The sequence below is a fragment of the Microcaecilia unicolor genome, chromosome 9, assembly GCF_901765095.1.
Source record: "Microcaecilia unicolor chromosome 9, aMicUni1.1, whole genome shotgun sequence".
NCBI lineage: Eukaryota > Metazoa > Chordata > Amphibia > Gymnophiona > Siphonopidae > Microcaecilia > Microcaecilia unicolor.
This window is the reverse complement of record NC_044039.1, coordinates 3979882-3989815: the sequence shown is the minus strand read 5'-3', so window position 1 is coordinate 3989815 and position 9934 is coordinate 3979882. Positions and strand designations below refer to the sequence as shown.

At 46.1% G+C, this 9934-nt stretch overlaps 1 protein-coding gene across 2 annotated transcripts in view; it reads left to right on the top strand.

Annotated features, from left to right (window-relative positions):
• The first annotated feature begins 2671 nt into the window (after positions 1–2671).
• CRACR2A (calcium release activated channel regulator 2A) overlaps positions 2672–9934 on the top strand; it is an 80235-nt gene continuing 72972 nt past the window's right edge. The window contains exon 1 of one of the 2 annotated variants that reach the window (XM_030214178.1): positions 2672–2758. The gene's annotated coding sequence lies outside the window, so the exon portion shown is untranslated. The remainder of the gene's footprint in view (positions 2759–9934) is intronic. The other variant, XM_030214180.1, reaches the window with a different exon arrangement.

The window sequence follows — 9934 nt, the reverse complement described above, 5'->3', positions numbered from 1 at the left end:
CTTAAAGCCTTGAGCCTCCCGCGGCACCAAAACCAAGCCTGCTGCTCTAGAGTGACCGCATCCGTGGACCATGGCTCACTCCCCCAGGACCCCCCCCCCCCCCCCCCCCCCGAGGTTTAAAAAAAACCCTCGGATTACTTATGGGAAGCTTTCAAGTAAAAATAAAACCACACATAAACCTCATGTTTGCTATTATTTTCAGCAGCGTCCGCAAATATTTGGGGTCACAACAATATGGTGGCAAACTCCGCCCACTGGCTTCAGCCCATTGATAGGCTCATGCTGTCTCCTGTCATAAAACCTCCACTTTTGGTAATCCATTTCACTGGGCAAGATAGCAGTGCCCCCAAAATAACTAAAATGTTCCTGGATGCATGTTAAATCTAATAGATCTACCACCCAGAAACAGTTCCTGCTTTTCCCCGATCCTTCCTAAATTTATATTATCCAGACTGCAACGGCCTTAAATACAAATCTGCCTACGCACCCAGCTTCTCCTTCATAGGCACACAGCTATGGAATGCAGTACCCAAAATCTTAAGATCAATTCAGAACCATCTAAATTTCAGGAAATTACTGAAGACCACCCTGTCCAAGACGGCTTACCTTCCAGACTCAACCTATCTGTTGTCTTATACATTGCATATTCGATTACTATCTTATTATTACATTGTTTAATTGTATTTTACTAACTGTAGCCTGCACTACGGTATTGTGTAAGCCACATTGAGCCTACACCGAGTGGGAAAATGTGGGGTATAAATGTGTTAAATAAATAAATAAAAGAAATAACATGAAAGTTTTGCAATAAATTTCTATTTGGCTATGGCGTCCTATCCTGATTACAGGTTCAGATGGGGAAATTGGGTTACACCAAACAGCTCATCACGGTTTCTGCTTCTGTCAAGCAGGGACTGTCTCTCCATGTTCAAGTGTACAGTGCTGTGTACGTCTAGTAGCGCTATAGAAATGATAAGTAGTAGCAGTAGTGATGTTTCTCAGCTGATCAGCAGCTGGATCTCTCTTGCCCCAGATGCTGATTTTCAGACCATGTCACTTTACATACGTGAGTAACATAGTAGATGACGGCAGAGAAAGACCTGTATGGTCCATCCAGTCTGCCCAACAAGATAAACTCATATGTGCTACTTTATGTGTATACCTTATCTTGATTTGTATCTGCTATTGTCAGGGCACAGACCGTAGAAGTCTGCCCAGCACTAGCCCCGCCTCCCAACCACCAGCCATGATTTTCTTTTCCAAAGATATTTCAAAATGTACAGAGTTGTACTTTTTCACATACACAGCTAGAATCACCCTGATACCAATGCCCTGGACCTTACAATAACACTTCATTAGCTTTTAAACCCAGACACTGGTCACTGGGGGCTGGAGAAAAATTCAGAGAAGCAGGCGGAGAAGTTCTGAGCGGTTCACACTGATAAAAAAGCCACAAGCACAGACAGGACCAGACATGCAGAAAGCAAAGTCACAATTACAGGCAGAAGGCAAACGCCTTCATCACTCCTACACAGAGCCATGTTCACACCCCCCTTCCTCTTCCATCACTCACAGTGACTCTCATACCTGCCCTCTACACAGGAGCACAGTGACCGTCTCTCCCCATATAATGGGGCACAGTGACAGTCTCCCTTCCAAAACATACCTACTCACACAGACTTCCAGTGACAGTCTTAACTCCTCCCACCACACACACAGAGTGACAGTTTCACCTCCAACACAAAAACATTTGTGCACTGTAACCCAACAAACACACACACACACACACACACACACACACACACACACACACACACACACTCTCATGGTGACTGCTACACATAACCACACATACTCATAGTGACAGCCCCTCCCCCATACACAGTGACTATCTCGCCCATATGTCCCAATACACACAGACACTCACCTAGTTAGATCTCCTTACAAATCCTCCTCCCAGACAGACACACTTTCACCTTCATATATCCACACACACTCACTATGTGACAGCCCCCCCCTCCCAACACATACCTACAGAGTCACTCACAGGCAGAAGTACACAAACTCACAAAAACAGACTCAGCTCTGTCCCTGACACACACAATATATACATAGTGGCAGTCTCTCGTTCCTCAGTCCTACACAAACTTTGTGACAGTCTCCTCCCCTCCCCCAGACACAAATGTAGTGACAGTCTCTCCCCTCCCCCAGACACAAACTTAGTGGCAGTCTCCTCTCTCAATGACACAAACTTAGTGATAGTCTCTTCCCCCTCCCTCACTGACACAAAGTTAGTGACAGTCTCTTCCCCTCCCCCAGACGAAAACTAGTCTCCTTCCCTCCCTCACTGACACAAACTTAGTGACAGTCTCTTCCCCTCCCCCAGACACAAACTTAGTGGCAGTCTCTTCCCCTCCCCCAGACAAAAACTAGTCTCCTTCCCTCCCTCACTGACAGAAAGTTAGTAACAGTCTCTTCCCCTCCCTCACTGACACAAAGTTAGTGACAGTCTCTCCCCCTCCCACACAGACACAAACTTAGTGACACTCTCCCCCTCCCACCCTAGACAGTCAGTGACAATCAGCCGAGAGATTCGTGTCAGACTTTTGGCATCGACCCGCCTCACCCCAGCGAGCACTTTTCTTCCTTCCTCCTTTCCTTCTCCGCCTCTCAAGCACCTGCTTCCGCCGTGTCTGAGCACTGGGGGGCTCTGATCCGGCCCCGGCCCAGTATACAGCAGAGGGCAGCCCCCGTGCAGGTAGGAGAAGGAGGAGCAGATCCTCGAGGCTCTCGGGGCCAGGGACCGGATCCTTTGGCGTCTTAATTCGCTCTTGCGTTGTGCGTTCTTTTCCTATCCGGATGATGTTCACATTGTGTTTCCTCCGGGGTCTCGACCACAACAGGGTCAGGTACCAGTAGTAAAGGAGAGTTTGGGGCAAGTGGTAACTTGATGCACAGGAAACAGAGGCTTTGGTCTTTGGAGGGGAACAAATCGGTGGCTGATCTCTGGAGCTTAGGACTGGTGATGTATTGGTGTCCCCCGAGCCCCACATTAAATCTTTGGGGGTTCTTATAGGTTGTGGGCTTATGTTTAAGCCTCGAGGCTCAGAGATTGCTCCTAATGCATTTGAAGTTTCATTTTGTTTGCAAACTGAAACCTTTTTTTTTTTTTTTTTTGCTCTGGTTGCTTTACATACTGCGATTCATACCTTGGTGGTTTGCATGATTTTGGACCACTGCAACCTTCCTTGTCTTGGACTTTCTAATAAATGGAAGAGGCTTTTGCAGATGGTGCAACGTGTGACAGTGAGGTTGTGGCCAATTCACAGGGGTTCACTACTATTAGGCAGCGAGTCGTGCGCAGTTTCAGGCCTTGGGACAACTTTCTGGGATGCTAGTTCAGGAGGGACCTGGTATGTGGAGGCTGTGGGTTGTTCTGCTGCAGGAAGTTACCTTAATTATGTTTGAGAGACAACTTGGAGCCAATAGGCATAAGTAAAGATTTATAGATAGGCTTTTTGAAATACTGATTGTTGATTGAATAGAAGCCAAGAAGACAGGCAGTAAGTTACCTGTCACTTTTAGACCTGAGACTCGTTTTTTCACCTTTTGGAGGCATTTTGTTTCCAGCACTGCAGACTTTGTGGACTTCTTTAGGGCTGTGCTTCTATGTGAATATTAACCCTTTAGTGTCCAATGTTCCCGTAATAAGCCATATGGGAACAGATTGATGGGAGCATTGGACACTTAAAGGTTTAATGTACATTTCTTTATGTTGTATTATTTATCTTCCTGATTTTATTCTGTATATTATGTTCTGTGTTGTAGTGTTTGGCTTTGTTGATTTTATGTATTTAACTTTCTATATTATGTTTTGCATTGCATTGTTTGATTTATTGATTTTATTGTTTTATTCTGTTTTTATGGGAATATGATGTATAAGTGGTTTAAAGAAATAAATATCGCAACTACGCACACACTCCCCCACCCCATATAGGAACTGCACGTACGCACACACATTCTCGTATAGGGTCAGGATCCTAACGGAATTATGGAGAATGAAGAGGTTGTGATCAATTGGACACTGATAAAACGCTGGATACAAGAAACCCAAAAGCAATGATAAAAGGTGAAAAACATCAGAACAGCATTGATCACAGAGGCGTCACTTCCGAGCAATTACTCTGTGAATTGGGTGGAGATGGAGAAGATCTTTGAGCACCAAGAAAATGTGGCAGAAAGATACAGAAATATTTCCCATCATTTTTGGCCCCAGACCCGATTAAAAGGAATTTCTAAGCACACCTGGCCTATACACATAACTCCAGGGCCGCCGAGAGCTGGAGCCGGGCCCGGGACAAGGCTGCCCCCCCCCCACCCGAGGTCGCTGCCCACCTGAGATCGCCGGGCCCCGCCCACCCAAGGTCGCCGCCCACCCGAGGCCGCCGGGCCCTCCTCCACACGCTATCGGGCCGGGCCTTCGGAACTAACCTTAAGCCTCCTTTCACTTCGCAGCAAGCAGCGGCAGGGTAGACCTCTCCTCCTTCCTTCCGTGCCCCGCCCTCATGGACGTTATGTCAGGCGAGGGCGGGACATGGAAGGAAGGAGTGGCCTGACCTGCTGCTGCTTGCTGCGAAGTGAAAGGAGACTTAAGGTTAGTTCTGGGAGTGACGGAGGGCAGGCCAGGCGGCAGCGGCACCAGGCCCCCCTGGAGGCCCGGGGCCCCGGGACATTTGTCCCCCCTGTCCCCCCTCTCGGCGACCCTGCATAACTCCAGAACTATGAACTCCAGAAGGAAGCTTTCTTTGGCACGATACAAAATGGTAAAGGGGATGGAACTCCTCTCACATGAGGAAAGGCTCATCCACACCCTACCAAAACCCTCATCCACACCCTTGTCACCTCTCGTTTAGATTACTGCAATCTGCTTCTTGCTGGCCTCCCACTTAGTCACCTCTCCCCTCTCCAGTCGGTTCAAAACTCTGCTGCCCATCTTGTCTTCCACCAGGGTCGCTTTACTCATACTACCCCTCTCCTCAAGACCCTTCACTGGCTCCCTATCCATTTTCGCATCCTGTTCAAACTTCTTCTACTAACCTATAAATGTACTCACTCTGCTGCTCCCCAGTATCTCTCCACACTCGTCCTTCCCTACATCCCTTCCCGTGCACTCCGCTCCATGGATAAATCCTTCTTATCTGTTCCTTTCTCCACTACTGCCAACTCCAGACTTCGCGCCTTCTGTCTCGCTGCACCCTATGCCTGGAATAAACTTCCTGAGCCCCTACGTCTTGCCCCATCCTTGGCCACCTTTAAATCTAGACTGAAAGCCCACCTCTTTAACCTTGCTTTTGACTTGTAACCACTCGCCTCCACCTACCCTCCTCTCTTCCTTCCCGTTCACATTAATTGATTTGATTTGCTTACTTTATTTATTTTTTGTCTATTAGATTGTAAGCTCTTTGAGCAGGGACTGTCTTTCTTCTATGTTTGTGCAGCGCTGCGTACGCCTTGTAGTGCTATAGAAATGCTAAATAGTAGTAGTAGTAGTAGTAGGTTAGGGCTGTTCAGTTTGGAAAAGAGACGGATAAGGGGAGATATGATTGAACTCTACAAAATCCTGAGTGGTGCAGAACGAGTAGAAGTGAATCCATTTATTACTTGCTCCAAAGTAGGGGACAGTCAAGGAAGTTACATGGTAATACGTTTAAAACAAATAGGAGGAAATATTTTTTCATTCAGTGAATAGTTAAGCTCTGGAACTTGTTGCCGGAGTGGCAAGAGTGGTTAGCGTATGTGGGTTTAAAAAAGGTTTGGACAAGTTCCTGGAGGAAAAGTTCATAGTCTGTTATTGAGATAGACATGGGGAAAGCCACTGCTTGTCCTGGGATTGGTAGCATGGAATGTTCCTACTAATTGGGGTTCTGCATGGAATGCTGCTACTCTTTGAGATTCCATATGGAATGTTGCTACTAATTGGGTTTCTTCCAGCTACTTGTGACCTGGATTGGCCACTGTTGGAAGCAGGATACTGGGCTAGATGGAACATTGCTCTGACCCAATATGGGTATTCTTAGGTTCTTATGTACTACAGTGAGCTAACCACGCTGCCTGTTGCTGGCTGACTATCGGGGGGGGGGGGGGGGGGGGGGGGACGGGACTGTGTCCTGTCCCTGAAATATTTCAGATACACAGCTGATAGCAGCTGGCTCGTTTCAGCTGTCAAGACCTTTGCAGCTGGCACTGGCCTAGTCGCTGAGCAGTGGGTGACTGGGCTACAGAGGTTCTGTGGGGAAGGGTCACGGGACTGGGGGTCAAGTACTCATTGGGCTACCGTGGTATTTTTGCAGAGCGATGGTACAGGATGGGTTGAGGAATCCGTCCAGCCTTTTATATATATAAATGTCTGCCTTCCTGTCAGAGTATGAGTCAATCCACGCTCATGGACTTGACAGGAAGGGAGACGTTTTACTTGCGATGCAGCAAATGGTACATATTACCATGGCGGTGTCTGGTGTTCTTTTCTGACAGCGCTCACTTTCCTGCATTGGCCGTATAAAGGTTTTTTTCAGGATTTGTGTTAAAATTCTGTGTGCTGAAGTCTAGTGTGTCATTTTAGCCCATTGAATCAAGGCCTCAGTGAGCAAAAGTCCCTCTCGGTCCCAAACACCACCAGCTTCCTCTGAAGCCGTGTTGGTCAAACCTGTCCTTGACCTCTGTCCCTGAGCCCACAACTGACTGATGTTTTAGGATATCTCAGTGGAAGTGACATGAGATATAGAGGGGCATTTTCGATAGAACATCTAAATCAGAATTTCGATGTTTTACACAAAACGTCCAAATTCTGAACAGGAAAGAAGGTCATTTGTTTAAAAGATAAACATCTATCTTTTGTTTTCGAAAATATGAAGGGCGTTTTGCTTTTTGGACGTTTCTGATTCGGACTTCTTTTTGTGTGTGTGTGTGTGTGGGGGGGGGGGGGGCATTTTCGAAAAAAAAAAAAAAAAAGTCCAAACCGTCCAAAATCAAGTCATTGGGACGTAGGAGGAGCCAGCATTTTTAGTGGACTGGTCCCCCTGACATCCCAGGACAGCAATAGGGCACCCTAGGGGGCACTGCAATGGAATTCATAAACTGCTCCCAGGTACACATCTGACCATTGCTCCCTTACCTTGTGTGCTGAGCCCCCAAAACCCACCCCAAACCCACCACCCTCAACTGTACACCACTATCATAGCCCTTACAGGTGAAGGGGGCACCTATATTTGGGTACAGTGGGTTTCTGGTGAGTTTTGGAGGGCTCACAGTTTCCTCCACAAGTGTAACAGGTAGGGGGAGGTAGGAGCCTGGGTCTACCTGTCTGAAGTGCACTGCACCCACCACTAGACTACTCCAGGGACCTGAGTATAACATCTGAGGCTGGCAAGTAATGTTTTTCATCACATTTTTGGGGAGTGGGAGGGGGTAAGTGACCACTGGGGGAGTAAGGGGAGGTCATCCCTGATTCCCTCCAGTGGTCTTCTGGTCATTTGGGGCACCTATTTGTGCCTTATTCGTAATAAAAACAGGTCTGTCTAAAAATGTCTTAGTCCTGGACGTTTTTGTTTTGTTCCATTATGGCTGAAAAACGTCTAAATCTTAGGAACGCCCAAGTGGCATGCCCCCCTTGAGATTTAGACGCACTTCTGATGGGCTTCAGAGAAAAACGTCTAAAAAGAGGTTTTGAAAATACTGATTTGGATGTTTTTGTGAGATAAACGTCCAAATGCAGACTTATGTCCCTTTTTGGATGTTTTTCTCTTTTGAAAATGAGCCCCACAGTGACACAGTAAATGTTGGCAGAAAAACTCAATTGACCCACCCAGTCTGCCCAGTGAGTTTCTGTATGTTGCTACACCTACATCTCTGCTGTCAGGTACTGGGTGTGATCCTCTGTGGGATTTCTCAGTATTCAGGGTTTTCATCTGTGTACTGCAGCCTCTCCAGTAGAAGGAGTTCACAAGGTCCTCACTTTATTTATATGGATTTAGCTCACCCCTTTCAAAGGTGAGTTGTATTCAGGTATTTCCCTGTCCCCAGAGGGCTTCAGTCTGCCCACATTATTATAAATCGCTGGCAGTGAGCTCATTCCCCTGAAGAAGCCTCGTTGGGACCGCTCCTGTTTTTAAGTCAAATGATTTTGTTCATGCACGAAACATCCATCTGGAGACACTGTTAGCTGGTCCCTTGCATTTCTGTCCTGTTTGCTTTTTTGAAAGTAACCTTCCCTAGAGCTCACAGCCTTCATTCCTTCATTTAAACTGTTTATAACCTGTACATGCACAGCATACATTCATTCTCGTTGAGAAGATTTGATAAGAGTTTATGCTTATACCTTGGATTAAATATGGGAGGAGATCCGCCGGCAAGCGGAGAACTCAAACACCCCACGGTAAAAAACAGGAAAGTGCAGAGAGTGGGAGAGCGACCAAGGATGCCAGAAACTGGAGGATGTTCGTTAATAAGGAATTTTATTAAAAGTTTTGAAGACTCGACACAACGTCGTGTTTCGGCCGTCAGGCCTGCATCAGGAGTCTGCCGTGCAGAATGCTGCAGAACAATGATGATGGAGGTCCTTTGAAGATCTCACAGCAGTCTCTTGTGCAGAGTATTGCCGAATAACATTGAGGATAGTTCTTCAAAAGAAACGTAGGTAGTCTTTAAGAAGGCTGTTGAGGAAAAATCCGTCAAAAGCACTGCACGCACTGCTGGTAATACAGTGCGTGACGGCCGAAACACGACGTTGTGTCGAGTCTTCAAAACTTTTAATAAAATACCTTATTAACGAACATCCTCCAGTTTCTGGCATCCTTGGTCGCTCTCCCACTCCCTGCATATACCTTGGATTAAAAATTATGGAGTTTTTTTAAGACCAGTGATAGAGAACTGTTTATGAATTACAAATGTCTGTCTAACTGTGAGTTCGCCTGCTTTTTTTGGTTAGGTAAGATAGTCACAGCCAACTGAGGTCTTTTTCCTCTTTTTTAAAGAAATATATGAGAGAAAAACACATTAAACCAAAAACATAGAAAGTAACTATGCAAAAAGACATATATGGAATGTTATAAAGACTGTGTGGCTGTATGACCATTATATATTATAGGTTTCACGTTCTGGAGTACATTTGAAGTGTTATTGATCTACTATTTACATTTTTCGTGTGTGCACACTTACATAATGGTTCTTTTTTTTTTCTTTTTTAATTTTTCAGAAGTCTTTATTAAGTATTGAGAAATACAATAATTGAAAGAAGTACAATTCCCAACTTATTAAGAAATCTCAATAAGAAAATTGTAACAACGAAGACATAAACTTCTAACTTTTTTGGGAAAGTTTTTTTATCCCCCCCCCCCCAAGAAAAACCTCCCTCCCTGATAAACCCAAACCCCACCCCCTGTCAAAACCAACCCCCTTCCCACCAATGCCCAATTAAGAAAAGTTGGTCAAGAAAGGTTTCCCAAATGGCTTCCCAGAGTTTCTCCATTTCACAAATTTATCAAAGTTTATATGAACAAGAGAGGGAACTAAAGGAGATTTCCACTGAGAAGTCAAAGTCGCCCTGGCGGCCGACATTGCATGTCGCACCAACAAGGCCTGAGATTTTGTGAGCCCTGGCGGCTTCTTAGGAAATAGAAAAAATTCTGGGGCCCATTTAATAGGTTTCGCTAACCATCTCTGAAGCTGAAATTGAATGGCCTTCCAGTAGGCGCTTACACAGTCCTTGGGACATCCCTGCTCCTTGTGACCTTTGGTGAGTCGCACAGCCGCACAGAAGGGAGATGAAGTGTAAAAATCACTCCCTGTCCATTGTCCTCCCTACAGTGGGCGTGCTACAGTGGGCGTGGTAGGGGTGCTGAGGGGTGTGTCGCACAGGGCACGATTCCACTCTAGAAGC